The following is a 16,799-nucleotide window of genomic DNA, read 5'->3' as shown; positions in this document are numbered from 1 at the left end:
AGGCGAGGATTATGCTGTACTTTCTTGTATTCCTACAGCCAGCAGTTTTCAACCTAAACATGTCTTTCTCTTTTTACAAAGAAAAAACTAGCATTCCCAAAATGCCTTAGACAGTCCACAGAGTCCACCAATCAGCTCCCTCCATTAGTCCCGAAGGCGTGTGCTTCCTGTGTTAACCTCCTCTTTCTTGACTGCGGCCAAAACCGGTACTCAAAGCATCACTCATTCTTGGTTCCATCAGACCCTGAAAGAAAACAGAAGCCATGACTCTGTCTCCTTTAACCAGACCAGTTAAACAAGCTCAAACAAGCAGAGGGACTACAAAAGCAAACACATCATTATCCAACATGAATAATAATAAACCTTAAATACTTATACCATACGAGGCCTCGCTCCTATAAGTGAAATTCACCCGGGCGGGAACAGGAGATCGCTAGAGCCTTGGAAGGGGAATAATCCTCGCCTCCGCGTCCTTATTAGAATTGAAACTTTCCGTCATAGTTACTAGGAAATTTTTCATTCTATGTCAGGACCGGAGGCGAGGATTATGCTCTTTCAAAGCTTATCCACCACCAGCGAGGCTATATTCACAACCGGTTTGAAATAAAACCTCTTAAACATGGAATCCGATGACCAGTCGGCTGCATTCAAAATGTCCTCCAGCCTGGCTCCAAAGGAGAAGGCTTTGGACGCCATAGCCCCTCGCACTGAATGGGCACCAAACTGCGAGACATTCATGCCCGCTTCTTGCATTACCCATCGGACCCATCGAGCAATAGTTGGTGGTGAAACCGCTTTGAAGGGCTTACGTAAGGAAATCAATAACTGGCGCTCACCCGGCGGCCGTGTCTCCTCAGTCATAGACTCATATTCCTTAAGACACCTGACCACGCATAACTTAGGACAGTGATCAAACGCCGGATAAGAAATGATTCTGGTATCCGACTTAGTCCTAGGAGATACATGAAAGGTAACGCCTTGAGGAGTGTATATCCTGCTTGAAACATCAAGAGCCCGCACATTGGAAACCCTATGACAGGAAACCAAACACAGAAGCATGGCCAATTTTGCCGAAAGTTCTTTCCTGGACAAGAATGGATTGGACTGACACGATTTCAACAATCGAAGCACCTTGTTGACGTCCCAAAGAGAGGAGTACCTCGGTTCTGGAGGGAGCGTCAGACTAATACCCCTCAGCAACTTCCACACCTGGGCGTGCTCCCTAACGGGGTGGCCCTGAACCGGTACATGACCTGCCAAAATCGCTAAACGATACGAATTAAGCGTCCAATAGGCCAAACCTTGGGAAGCCAAAGAAGCCAAGAAATTGAGAATAGCTACCACCTCGCACTCCATGGGATCTACGTCGTTCCGTACACACCAACCGACCCATCGAGCCCAAAGCCGATCTGTACCGCTTATGAGTGCTGTCCGCCCACGCTGCTCCCAGCAGTCATTGAGCATCTTGCAATAGGCCACCGATTCTCCAGCGATGCCTGAAATCCGCCAGGCCACCAGGGGCAAACGGCCTTGCTGGAGGAGAGGGTGAGGGAGACCTTGAGGATCCCGCAGGAAAAAAAGATCGCGGGGTAGAAGGATTGGAGAATCCCAGGAAGGTTCCAGAAGAACTGGTAACAACACTTGAGATCTCCAATAAGGCGTTATCAGGACCACTCTCGCCCGCTGCCTGCAGACCTGAGCCGTGAGCCTCATGATCATTGCGAAGGGGGGAAAAGTATACCCGCGCTCCACTGACCAGTCCTGCAGAAAGCATCCGTCGATGCCGCCAGAGGATCCGGCTTCCAACTGTAGAACTTTGGGAGCTGGTGGTCCAGCCTGGATGCAAAAAGGTCCACGGAGAACGGTCCCCAGACATCGTTCAGCCGCTGGAAAACCTGCGGCTGAAGCTGCCACAAACTGATGTCCGCCCAAGTCCTGGAATACTTGTCCGCCACCCCATTGACCACCCCCGGGAGGTATTCTGCCGTCACCGGGATGTGGTGGGCAAGACAAAAGGTCCAGAGATCCTTGGCCAACTCTGCCAGAGCCTTTGACTTCGTGCCTCGCAGGTGGTTGATATAACGTACCGCAGACACGTTTTCCAATTTGAGAAGGACATGACACAAGACTTTGTCTTTCGTCCAACACTGAATAGCGAAAGAACCCGCCATCAATTCCAAACAATTGATGTGCAACTGACTTTCCGTGGAATACCACTTTCCTCCTGAGAAGGAGTCCCTGCAGCGAGCACCCCAGCTGAGCTTGCTGGCGTCTGACTCTATGACCAAATCCGGCTCGGAACCGAATGTGGCCCTGCCGTTCCAGGCCTCCATATGGTCGAGCCACCATCGCATCTCCCTGCGCACTTCCTCTGTCAGAGGGACCTGATCCGTGTACTGAAGACCTCTGCGGAGGTGGGCAGCCTTGAGGCGCTGCAATGCCCTGTAATGGAGGGTACCCGGAAATATGGCCTGTATCAACAAAGACAAAAGGCCCACTACTCTCGCTATCTGCCAAAGCGAGGTGGAGGAACGAGCCAGAGTGCGCCGGAGCTCCCTGCGAATTTTGTCAATTTTCCTGGGAGGAAGGCTCAAGGTACGGGTTACCGAATCGATGGTGAACCCCAGAAAGGTGACCTATCTGGAAGGAACCAGGAGAGATTTTTTGTCGTTGATGACAAACCCCAGATGTTGCAGCAATTTCGAAGCTCCGTTGAGACGGTCCGCCAACCGGAAGGGACACTTCTCCAGAAGTAGGATATCGTCTAGGTAGACGATGAGCCGAAGGCCCTTTGCCCGAAGCGTCTCCACAACTGGCTTGAGAACCTTTGTGAAGCACCACGGGGCCGACAAGAGTCCGAACGGCAAAGTCGCGAACTCGTACACCTGCCCCTTCCAAAGAAACTACAGAAAGCGTCTTTGTGGGGGATAAACCAGCACCATCAGGTCCGCCAGCCATTGATTGAACTCTTTCAAATTTATGTCAGGGCGTTGTCTGCTGTCTGCTTTGTCCACCACAAAAATATTGCTGAGAAAACCCCTGGGGTGGAGAGAGGAGGGAACCACAGCTCCTTTCTGCAGGAGATCGGCCAACTCCTTGCCTATGAGAACGGCCGTGTCCTGTGCGAAAACCAGCGGCCGGGGCCAAACCGGTTGAGAGGGAGTCCCGTAAAATTCGATCTGAAAACCTCGAACTGTCTGCAACACCCATGCGTCTGAGGTAACAGTTCTCCAATTGTCTTCGAAAAGAGCCAGCCTTCCCCCCACCCTGGGTAAACGAGAAGGGGAGACACTCACCTGCTGAGGCCATCTGCTGGCCCGACCTCTGCTACCACGACCTCTGCCTCCACGACGGGACTGGAAGAACTCCTGGCGTCCTGAGTCCGTGGACTTATTACCACCTCTCTGAGGGCCTTGCGTAAAGAACTTGCCGGCCGAGCACACTCTGCCAAGACAGGCTGCAACAAAAACACGCGGGTTGAAAACCCTCTTGATAGAGGACTGCGCCTTGTCGAGAGAGGTGAACGTGGAGACGAACATCGTCAACTCCTTCATAAAAGGATCCCCAAACAAACCGCCTTGGGACACCGAGCCCGCCTCCAAAGAGGCCAAATCCCCGAGCTTGGGATCCACTTTCAGCAAGAAGGAACGGTGCCTCTCTCGTAGAGAGAGCGCAATTTGCATTGCCCAAAAAAACTATAGCCCGCTGGGCCCAATTGGAGATCCGCTCCGGGGACAAGGATGAACCTGACGACTTGGCCTCCTCAGCCAGCTCCAAGATCTTAGTTAGAGGACCGATTGCGTCCAAGAGCTTATCTTGGCAATTCTTCCAGGAGCAATCAATGCCTATTTTGGGATCTCTGGCGTACTTTTGCAAAAAGGTCGCCATCTTAGAATCGACCTCCGGTGTCGAGGCCACCTTGCACGGAAGGGCCGGTCTAGGGCACTCCGCCCACAGGCAAGCTCTGACTTCCTTTTCGAGAGGCTTACGCAGCCTACTAGCCACAAAAGCTGATACCTTTGGAGAGGGGGTCCAGGTCGAGGACCTAGGGTGCACCAAATCCTCCGGCACCAGCATATCGGAAGGCACCTCTGGCTGAGAAGTGAGCTCCAAGGGGGGAGCAGGAGGGCACCAGGGAGTAGACGGACACACCTCGTCCGGAGAATCCCCCGCTGAATCATCTTCGTCCTCCTCAGGGGTGAGCTGCAGTTCCTCTGGAGCCTCAGACACTCCGTCCTGCTCTAAGCGCCGAGATTTCGCCAAAAATGCTGATTTTAAGCGCTCGAACGCGTCAGGCGCAGGCGCTGTGGTTGACTTGCGCTTCCCCGCGCTTTCGGTCTTCACGGCCTGTTCGGCCTGAATGGCGTAGGCATACTTCAATATGCGTTTCTCGAAAGGGCACATCGCTGCCTCGACTGCCCGTGAATAGAGTTATCCACCACGTCACAGAATTCATCATCTAGGGGGATGGCCTGGAGGGTTTCCTCCTCCTGATATTCAGCCTCCATTGGAGTGTATGAGCGTTCAACCCGGAGCGGGCAACCACAGGTAGAAAAGCACACAGGCGTAAGGCCGCGAGTGACAATAGCAACAGCGCCAAGCACTAACTTTAGGTCCACCCAGCCGTGGTCAATAAAAAAGGGGGGTGACTCACCCAAAACTCAATGGGTGTCCAAAAAAGGTATGGGCCCGCCCCCACCACAGCAAGCAAGCAATGCAGTGTAGTAAATGCTTGCCGAACCGCCTCACGGCAACCAGGCTGACCCAAACAGGGTGTCACGCTGTGGGCACAGAAATTGTCAACCTGCGAGCAGGTGTGAGGGTTCCCAGACCGCTCCCGGTGGTGGCGCGATCAGAACTCGATGATCCCCGCCTCAGGAGCAGCCCGGGTCATCGAGTCTGTAATGCGCCACCACGCGAGCCGGCGCGCACTGCACCAGGACCTGCGGCCGTGAGCGGAGCTTCCGACTAGCTCCCGCGGCCCCGTAAAGCAACAGACAAGCCGCGAAAGAAAAAACCCGACCTTAGTGACGACGACACACCTCAGACCGGAAAGTGACACGAGCAGCGGCCACGACCGCAGCAGTAAGACACTAACAACGCCTAACAGCACGCGGCAGCAAGAACACTAGCGCAATAGCTGAGTGACATTAAATGAACACCAATAGCAATAAGCATGTCAATATAACGCTCGCCGAAATAGCATATATCAACATAACGTGAGAGACAAGAAAAAGCTACTTAACTCGCTGGCAGCAGGAAAGAAAGAGGGAGGTTAACACAGGAAGCGCCACGCCTTCGGGACTAATGGAGGGAGCTGATTGGTGGACTCTGTGGACTGTCTAAGGCATTTTGGGAATGCTAGTTTTTTCTTTGTAAAAAAAAAAAAGAGAAAGAGATGTTTATGTTGAAAACTGCTGGCTGTAGGAATAAAAGAAAGTACAGCATAATCCTCGCATCCGATCCTGACACAGAATTCATATTGCCCTAATATAGGCATAGAAATCATACCCATATTTAGACATAGCCCATGCAGTCCAAATACAGGCATGGCTACTTCCAACCGTACCAGAAAGCCACAATGATTTCTTGGAAAATCGGCTTAAGCAGTCAGGGACATCCCCTTGCTTGAATATTGATTTGTCCAAGATCTCATGGAGTTTTCAAAGAACTACCATTCCCTTGGGGTTCCTTGATGACATTATTATGCCAGACTTTACGTCAAACTAGGCACCTTCAAGGTATAAATATGCCTTCACCTGCTCTAGCAAACACACAGTGGTTCGGAGTAGTTCGACTATCTACTTGCCCGAAGCAGCTCGACCCTCCAGCTGACGTACTGATCGAGAAGCTGACCTTTCTCTCACTGAGAATCCATCTCCAGTGTTTCCAAGCTCCCCTCGCGGGTTGTTGGGTAATCGAGTCCCGAGACAAGAGATACCAGACCTACTTCATTCTAAACTAAGGTATGGAGCTGATTAGACCCTAAGAGAAATCTTGGATATATTCTTGGCAAAGAAACTAAACTTATGCAACATCACACATACTTCCTCCCTCGTACTAGACTTAGGTTAGGTACATCTGGATAGGCGTATTTTAGAAGCACCAGTTGAGTACTCTTAGCCTTTGTTATTTATGTATGTATTTATCTATGGTCTAGAAACCATACAATGCTTTTACAGTATTATTTTATAATACTCTTCTTACAGTATCATTATACTTTGCTACCAGTATTACGATTGTAGCAGTTAATTTTGCTTGCTTGAGAAAGAAGACTGTTCAGTAAACCCCTTTTATTGAAAACGCGTGTCTCTCTATTTCTCTGCACCTCTGATGAAACGAAGCATGCACGATTGACTGAGTAAAATATCTACCTATTTTTTCCACGACTTTGAAGATCAATTTTATTCTTGGGGAAACAAAGTTGTCATGTTTATGCGGTTGTCAGAAACTAATCCCTTCTTGTTTATTCGAGAAAGTTTCTAGTGACCTCTGAGCTAGCTGGCACTCACAATTAAGTCTAATATATTCGCTAGAGATCTAGTAGACATAAGTCCTACGTCAGACCTATAGGATATATTATTCCAATGCGCAGAGCCTATTGGGAATATAAGAGCTACACTACATGTCGCCCAACGTTTGGTAAGGCACTAATTTAACACTAAATACTAAAGCAACTCAGTCGTGCTTTTCACAGAGACCCCTTTTTCCCTTAAAATACTCCAATAGACATTTGGAGTGGGTAAAAGGATAACATATCGGCCATAACTGAGTAGGATGAAAATCCTATGTATTAGTTTTTGTTTTTTTCAACGTTGAAGGATACAGTGTTCCAAAATATTGTGCACCTTATCTTTGCTTCCTTAAAACTGAAAACTATCAGCCAACAAAATGACTGAAAACGAGACCGGTGGAGCTGCAGGAACTGCAACTCAACCGGGCTTAGACATTACAGGTTTCCAACTAAACGACCCGGATGCTATAATCATCCTAGAAAACTTAAGGAAAACCATCACTATAAATCTAATAACAAATGGCCTATCACGAAGATGTGGTAGGATAATTTTTGTCATAGAGGTGCATGAATATCGGCAGACAGAGGTATTCTATTCATGGAATTTCTTCCCTGAAGCAAATTCAGTATCACATGTGTTTCACTTCTACAAGGTAGAGGAACATCCAACGGAATACACTCTTTTCGAGGATGTTGAAATTCCACTAACTTACCAAGAGCATGCACTCTGGTTTAAAGGCACCCTACAACATCAAAATCCCATTACCAGGCTTGGTCCACTAGGTGGACCAGGAGCAACATGGCCGGTACTAGCCAGCTATACACTACATCCTGACATTGAAGAAATGTCAGACGCGGAACTATTAGTTCAACTAAAACAACTAATTAAAATACATAGACAATTGGTTCAATATGTCATGCGGACTCTAACAATCCAACCTCCTATAAGGATTCCACAACAAACCCCTCACCAGGGGAACACAAATAAAATGACACCACAGACTATACAATCATTCATTGGTAAATTGCCCGCAAAAAGGGAACAAATTCCATTCTGGATAGCTCAAAAAATTACTCAAATCGAGGCAGTATTTCCCGATACTACCCCTCATGAGAAACATAAAATTTTAACAATCTGTTTACCAATGGGGATCGCACCACACCTGGAGAACTGAGACACTTGGGGTACAGTCTTTGCTGCAATCTACACAAAAACACAAGGTGTTCCATCTATGGCGGTTTTATCAGATGTCCTGAAACAGATTCAAAATGAATACGGGGCAGAGCCTGCTTTGAATCTGGGTATGAAATTACTGAGACATTTCAAACAGGTCTCAGCTATAATGTTAGCTAATATTAAAGGTGACGCAGCATCTGTGGCGATCTGCCAAAAATTAAGAGAATTTGATGTAACTGAGCAACCATATGAACTGGCCAGAATAATTGAAAAATCCTATGAAGAACTAGGTAGAGATAGTTTGAGTGGGAAACCAGTTAAACCCCAAGTAACAGTAAGTCCTGAAAAGGTCTTTATTAAAAACACTCTCACTACTCCCAAAAAGAAGTGGGAGAATACTAAACAAACTTCTAAAGCGAAGCGTTCTCAATCCCTAGTTAGGTCTCCTCAAAAGGAGCCCTCTGAAAAGAGGTATAACCTCAGGAACAGGGATAATTTGAAAAAACCTGATCGATATCAAGATACTGATACACGTTTCTATCGTACTTTTCAGACTTCCTCACAGAAATCGGAAAGAAGAGGACGGTCAGAACACAAGGAAGAACGCGTGAAGTCCAAAGACGATCAACACGTTCCAGAAAATAAGAAAGCTCAATTCACCAAAAAGAAGCTAGCAGGTCTAAAAATCAGACATGCCGAGGATCTTGAGGACACAACTCAAGAACGGGAAGTGGGCCCAAACAATGTTGGACAGCGCAGCACAATTCACTATAGCTCGCAAGATCTTGAAGGATCATCTGGAGACAGTGGACTTGAATGAGTACATCCAAGTTGAAACTGCTGATACCAGTGTTAGTGTACCCCATACGTTATTTGAAGTAACGGTCCGGATGGAGGGGTAACATAACTAGGAAAATAAGAGCACTCTTTTGGGAGAAGCTCTCTAAGGGTTATGACATTCTTCTAGCTGAAAAAGACTGGCCACCAACATTTTTCAGGTAGTGCCCACATGGCGAAGACATCAATTATGCCAGCCTTCTCCAATCACATTCCAATTCACTTAAAATACACCTATGCCAGAAAATGGGCTGTAGCCCAGGCTTCAGCATTATATAAAAGTCATGTAGGATGGGATGAGGATTCCCCTCACCATAATCCAGTTAAAAACACACCCAACTGCACAGAGGCAGTATCCAGTAAAGCAAGAAGCTAAAAAACAGGTCAGGGAGATATTAGATCAACTTGAATCTCAAGGGGTGATTGAAACATGCACCTCGTTAATGAACAATCCTTTGTTTCCTGTCTCCAAACCAGACAATACATATCGTCTAGTTTTGGACTACAGACATTTAAACTCTTGTTGCAAAACCTTTGCAGTACAAAATGCACACAGTGCAGCACTAATGAATAACATTGTGCGTAAAAAATATAAAACCACATTAGAAATTTCTAACGGTTTCTTCTGTCAAAACATTGCACCTGAAAGCAGGTATTTGACCGCTTTCTCAAGTATGGGGACACAGCGTCACTTCTGTGGTTTCCCTCAGGGATTCAAGAATAGTCCGGGGTTATTTTCAGCTAGGGTAACAGAGTTACTACAAAAGTATGATGATGAGGCATTATCTTATGTCGATGACATCTATCTAACAGACGATGACTTGGACAGGAACTTGAACAGAGTGAATACCATTATACTTGGATTCACCTCTGAAGGGTTTAAATTCAACTTTGAGAAATCAAGAATTGCCCACCTCAAGGTACTTTTTCTAGGATACGAGTTATGAAGTGAAGGCAAAAGCGTGGCAGCCAACTTTTTAGAAAATTGTGCGCTGCTCCAACCTCCAAAAATGCTGAAAAACTTACAGTCAATTCTAGGTTTCTTAAATTTCGGAAGAACAGACATTCTAAATTATGCAGAAAGGCTTAAACCTCTCTACAAATTAATCAAACCTGATTTCCAAACAACTAATTGGACTCAGAAACATACAGAAATTTTGCGTTCAGTGCAAACAGACATGTTAGCAACAACACATTTACAGATACGGGTAAACGTACGCAATCTTGTAATCAGAATCATCCCAAGAAGATGCGGATTTACGTACTTAACCTTCAATGAAGGTGAAAAAGTACCAATTGCTTTTAAATCACATTTGTACACACAAGCTGAAATGAAATTCACTTCTACAGAAAAAATTCTGACACCGGTTCAAACTGCAGTAGCAAAAGAGAGAGCCCTCGCAGAGGGTAAGCGCATAATGGTTGTTACTCCTGTAGCTGCCTTGGAGGCAGTGACAAAAGCAAGCATTCCGAATGCAAATGCTTTACATCCAAGATGGATACAATGGGTTAATTCTCTTGCTGCAACAGGCGTTGAATACGTTTTTGACCCCTACTTAAAATCTCAAGAATTTCTACAATACGAACAAGAATGTCCTCTGCCCATTGAGATTCTGCCTCTAGAACAATACGAATGTATAATTTATACAGACGGGTCAGCACAGCCCGCAATTGGGGGTAAACAAGCTTATAGTGCTGTGTGCGTTAAAGGTCGCTGGCACGATGGTAAATTCAGACCTATGGTCACAAAAATGCAATCTCTTGGAGATTGTACAGCTCAGCCAGCTGAACTACAGGCATTCAAGATGGCGCTTGAAAATACTGATCGCGAATTCCCCACACTCATAGTGTGTCGATTCGTATTACTGGGTTCAATCTTACAATGAATACTTGCAGAACTGGATTCAAAACGGTTTCAAAGACGCAAAAGGTGGCACAATCAAGCATAAGTTGCTTTGGGAACAAGTAGTTCATTTACAGAAAGAACTACAAAAGACTCACGTGATCCATACACTGAGTCATCAACGTGATGACGTTCACGTTGAAGGGAATTCATTGGCTGATGAAGCCGCAAAGGCAGTTGTGCAAACGGCTTCCGTAGCTGCAATCACTCATTCTAAAACAAAAATAGACAACGAAATAATGCAGGCTGTCACTGCTTCCAACAAAGACAGCTGTAAAACGTTACCAAAAGGCTTTCCACTCAAATACTCATACATAACTGATGCAAATAATGTTCCTTTTGCTCGTAGCCCTGGAGTGGGGGATAGAGTAATTCCAAACATGGAACATAGATTAGGACTAATCTTAGCAGCACATGAAGGGCTCGCCTCTGCACATGCAGGTGTTTCCGCTACAGTTTCATTATTAAAACAGAGATACTGGTGGCCGCGCATGAGGAAACAGACCACAAACTATGTTTTGCAATGTGAAATCTTCCAGAAAATGAAAGTTCCAACAGTGAAACATCCGGCGCAGACGCCCCTTTTAATTTCAGATAAACCATTAGCGTGCGTTTACCTGGACCACTGTGGTCCCTTACAGAGGAATGGTAACTACAAATATATCATGGTCGCAGTGGATTCATGCTCAAGATTCATTTGGATGTGGCCTCAACGCTCGGCTGACGCCCGAACTGTTATAAAAGATTTGTGAGTCTTTATCGGCACATACGCCGTCGGCACGCTACAGTCTGATCAGGGTTCTGCGTTTAGCTTCAAAGCTTACAAGGAGGCCATGGCCAATCTGGGCGTTGCATTGCGGTAATCTAGTCCATTCCATCCTGAGGAAAATGCTGTAGTGGAAAGAAAAAACCGGGACATAAAGCAATCTATAACAGCTAGGGTATTAGGCTCAAGTGACGGGTGGGTTAAACATCTAATAAGTGTCCAACGTAGTCTAAATAATCTGCCAAGAAATTCTCTTGGTGGAATCCCTCCATATGAAATCCTTTTTGGTACTAGAATGATTGCCAGGACCTTGATCGTCACACTTCAGTGGTAGAACAAAAACCTTTTGATATCAAAGACCGTCTGGCTGTTTTGCAGGACTTAAATGAAACAAGGAGAAGTCAGAGCAACACATTACAGAAACCTACGACCGCTGTAGGGGAACCACCCGTCCCAGCATGGCCTGTCTGGATTCCAAAGATTGGGGATCTAGTCAGAGAAAAGATCGTGGATAAGAGGGAATTTGAGCTTTCTTACAGACAACCAGTACCTGTGCTAGCAATTCAAGGATCAAGAACGGTGTTACTGCTGCCACTTGCTGGAAGAAAGGAGAACAGGTTTGTATCCATCGACCTGGTAAAACCACATCATGTGGCTAATCATAAGTAGTAGGCCCAGTGGACTCCAAAGATGTAGCAGACGACCAAATCTTGCTACTATCCAAGAGGTTCAAACTGAAAGACTTATCACCTTTGAGGAATCTGCAGTACGAAAAGAAGGACTAAGCAATAAAGCTATGGAACTTGTGCCTCTTGAGACCCAAACAACAGTTTGTCAAGAAACTCCTGTCTACAATGATGTAGCATCTGACTATACTAATATGACCAGGGACCCGGTAGCTCCAATGATTTCAAGTAATCCTGATGCAATACCTACAATTGACAGATCTGCATCTGGCTATTTCATTAACTTTGATACGTTTTCTGAGGATCCCAGTGAGCCTTAAATGACGCCAGCAAATAAAACTTTAAAAAAACAAGCAACAGAACTTTTTCATCAACTTGGAAAAAGGTATCTGGTTTCACCATGGGTTGAACTTTGGATTGTGCTAGGCATACTTTTTCTCCTACTTTTGGTAATTCTTGTATTAAGTTTGGGAATGCTGATAAATGGAAGATATAGTAAAAATGGACACAGCAAGTTAGAACTTCAACTTACTCCTCAAGTCACACAAATCATCTCATCGTGAACAAAAAGACTGGACATCAGTGAACATCACAGCAGTTCCTATACCTGGTGGTATAGCTTGGGACAGAACTGATTATGACATCTTTGGTCCTGCAGAGCTGTTGAAGATTCTATAACAATTCAAGGTTTCCTTGAGTGACTTTGTTTCACCCAGCACATTTTCTGATGATTGGGACTTTGAGACTGTTAATAATATGAACAAATGTACTGTTATAATCACTATGGTCATCATTATTTGCACAAATCTGCAAACCCTAGAAATGTTTATACTTTCAATCAATGGGAACACTGTCCAACGCCACCAAAAGGCAGCTCAAAAACATTCTATGAAAAATGTCCATACTTCTCAGGTTTTAATGTCTCAAATCCAGAAACATTTTATTTTAACATTTTTAATAAGACAGGAAGGAAAAGTATGTTGACTAATACTAAGCAAATTTATCCTGCGGACTTTTATGTTCAGCTGTCCACATTAGGTTTTGACTTTTGGAAAGACATCATTGAGACAAAAACTGTCTAGGGCACAAAAGACTGGCAGGTGCAGGGAATAGAAGCTTTATTTCGAGCCTGCGTTATCCCTGAACAAATAATGTTTTTGAACGACACTGTGCAACAAACATCCTGTTTTGGTCTAGCCAAGATAAAAGATTTCAACAAACCGTCCATACCTACACCTACACCTGATAGTAAAAACACTACAGAAGGAGGGGTCGACGTAAAAACAATTTTTTTTTAAAACAGAACTGATCCTGATTGGAAAAAATGGTTAATATGGCCCACAGACACAAAAAACTGTCAAGCTAGATTCCTGAATAAAACACAAGGGTTTACACTCACTAGGCCAGATCCAAGATATGTCCAGAGACAACATCCAGGGATAGTAACAACATACAGTGTAGGAAAACTGTGCCTTGGCTGGCTACAAAAATCCACACTATCAGAGGTAAAACAACACTTATCTTTACTTAAAAATGGCGTTGGTTTAAGGGACTTCTTACAAGGTCCTGCGAAACTGCATCATAAACGTTTTATATATGCTGGTATATATGCCATTTACAATGAAGCTTTGAAAGCGACACAAGTAGAGACTGCAGAAAGAATATGAGAAGTTGATCGTAATAATTTAGAGAAAGCTCTCTCTGTAGTTTACAATGGGTTAACGACTCTGTCATCCAGAATGTATTCTTTGGACAGCATAGTATCCTCTGCCATAGACATAATGGAAAAGGACTTGCTCATGCTACAGCATGGACAGTCACAATTGCGTTCTATAATGCATTTAGGCTGGACGTTACAAAATCTTTGTTCTGGATATGTGCCATGGCATCTAATCAACACCACGTCATTGTTTTCTGTATTTAACCTTACCGATAAACAAATCACTCTGGCACTAAGAGGAGCAGTCTATACGGTGCTGAGCATTGAGAAACTGGAAAGATTACCATTAACTGTTTCGGAAAAACCTGCCACAGAATGGCTAATACACGGAACAATCACTCTGCCTGGCACAATTTTCCATTTTCAATATTGTTTGAAACATATACCAGCTAGCGTGTCTGAAAGGTTGGGTAAAGAATACATCAAGTCAACCTGGGAATTACCATATACACATAGATGTTGGAGTGGGGGAAAAGAGGTATTTCTTAGTGGTACAAACTGCAAAAGCGCACTAAGCGGTACACTTTTATGTCAGGGTATTAATTTAGCCTGTGACGGTTCTTCGACCAACTTATCCTGCCACCTGCAAGGTTCTCCAGCTGCAATGATAGATCCAATTTGTAGGCAACTTTCTAACGGAAGCTATGTTATGTTGAATGGTGACAGCTGCTGTGGCATGTTGCCAGGAATAGCCTATCTCGTAACTGTGTCAGCCAGGGTCACTTGTTGTATGCAAGCATTGTTTCCTAAAACTAAGACAGATGGGGAGTCACCGCTATGGCCTTCACTGAACATCTCTTCTATACAAATTGATACTTTAAGCAAAATGAAAGCCATTCTGTTACAAAAAACTGTGCCACTGACCTCGTGCAAAGAGACGTATGAACTACATCGTATCTTAAACATGTCTGACACCAGTGGTATTATACATGTATTTAAGACAGTTTTTCGGGACAGTTAGCACCTTTTGAAGCAGTTCTCGGCATATTTCCAAACTTCGTGCTCTCTGTGTACGGTGTCCTGCCTCTCATTTTTGGGACTCGTAGTAGGAATACTATTTTTGTTCCTTCTGCTTCGATATGGCAAGTCCGGTCACCAGCGACACCCAGAGATCCATAGAAAACACTCTCCTGGCAATGAAGAGTCGCAAGCGCATGATACAGATTCTGGGCTTGGCTTGTTTAAGAGATCTGAATACCACATGGTTTCTATCATTCCGACCAATCTGGCAAGATTGCATCTTACCTGTTCTACGATGCCTGCTATGTGGAGAAGAGTGCGTGCTGGACAGCTGTCTAACACTCCCATCAGTCCTGCCAACGGATGTTGATACTTTGCTTGGTTCGGTAACGGCCCATGCATTGTGTTGTCCCCAGCGGCTGCCAATCCTGATGACGGTATTCATTGAGGTCTCACAGACGCAATCTGCTGACGGTGAGATACGTGGATCGACAGGCACACAGGTACCATCTGCTTCGAACATTGGTAATGCGGCTAACACTGACGGCAATGCTTCACATTTTTGTGTAATCGGTCTACTTAACGAAGTGGTCCAACTTTCACCTACTGTGGTAGGCGAATTCTTTACAAGCTTAGAAGATTTGATGTTTTCTCCAAACAATGAGACTGACTTTTTAAATTAGCATACAGCATTCTATGGGACTCTGTATTCGACCTTCACTTTTCAAAACAAAACTTCTAACTTTAGAACTCTAATTTTCTACAATTTGACTTTTTCCAAAATTGAACCTTTTTTGGCACAAAGTAATCTGCTTAAAGTAGAACTATTCATAGAGGACAAGAATTCTTTGAATACTTCCAAGAGACAATATTTTAACCTTGTCCACAACCAAAACAATTTATATAGTCTGTCATGGAATGGTCTCGACTTTTCTCTTTTCTGTATTTAAGAGCCATTTCATAAATATAATTTCATGATTCATTCGGGTAGCATTTCCAATGTCATACTATATGCTTTGAATGAAACCATTGCTTTTAAAATGCGTACAGCACAAATGCTCTTTTCGTGTACAACCATTTCTGATGCATTTTATGTATTTTGGTTGGGGTTTTTACACATCATGCTTTAGATATGTTTTAAATGCTTAGAATTTAGTAATGTCGAACATAAAAAGTGGAGTGGGTGTTGTATGGCGTTTTAGGATCCGAGCGAAATTTCCAGATTCATGCCCTTATATAGGTACAATTCACATTGCCCTAATATAGGCATAGAAATCATACCCATATTTAGACATAGCCCATGCAGTCCAAATACAGGCATGGCTACTTCCACCCGTACCAGAAAGCCACAACAATTTCTTGGAAAATTGGCTTAAGCAGTCAGGGACATCCCCCTGCTTGAATATTGTTTTGTCCAAGAACTCATGGAGTTTTCAAAGAACTACCATTCCCTTGGGGTTCTTTGATAACGTTATTATGCCTGACTTAACGTCAAACTAGGCACCTTCAAGGTATAAATATGCCTTCACTTGCTCTAGCAAGGACACAGTGGTTCAGAGCAGTTCGACTATCTACTTGCCCGACGCAGCTCGCTACAGCAAGTGCCGAAGGAAGCCGACCCTCCAGCTGACGCACTGATCGAGAAGCTGACCTTTCTCTCGCTGAGAATCCAACTCCAGTGTTTCCAAGCTCCCCTCGCGGGATGTAGGGAAATCGAGTCCCGAGACAAGAGATACCAGACCTCCTGTTTTCTAAACTAAGGTATGGAGCTGATTAGACCCTAAAAGAAATCTTGGATAGATTCTTGGTAAAGAAAATAAACCTATGCTACACCACACTTACTTCCTCCCTCGTACTAGACTTAGGTTAGGTACATCGGGGTAGGCGTATTTTAGAAGAACCAGTTGAGTACTTTGGTATTTATGTATGTATGTATCTATGGTTTAGAAATCATACAATGCTTTTACAGTATTATTTTATAATACTCTTCTCGCTGTATGCATTATACTTTCCAGCCTGTCTTACGATTGTAGCAGTTCACTTTACTTGCATGAGAAAGAAGACTGTTCAATAAATCCTTTTATTGAAAACGCCCGTCTCTCTATTTCTCTGCACCTCTGATGAAACGAAGCATGCACAATTGACTGAGTAAAATATCTATCTATAGTTTCCACGACTCTGAAGATACGTTTATTCTTGGGGAAACAAAGTTGTCATGTTTATGCGGTTGTCAGAA

This window comes from Lissotriton helveticus, chromosome 3_1 (assembly GCF_964261635.1).
Source record: "Lissotriton helveticus chromosome 3_1, aLisHel1.1, whole genome shotgun sequence".
NCBI lineage: Eukaryota > Metazoa > Chordata > Amphibia > Caudata > Salamandridae > Lissotriton > Lissotriton helveticus.
Note: the sequence above shows the minus strand (reverse complement) of the source record.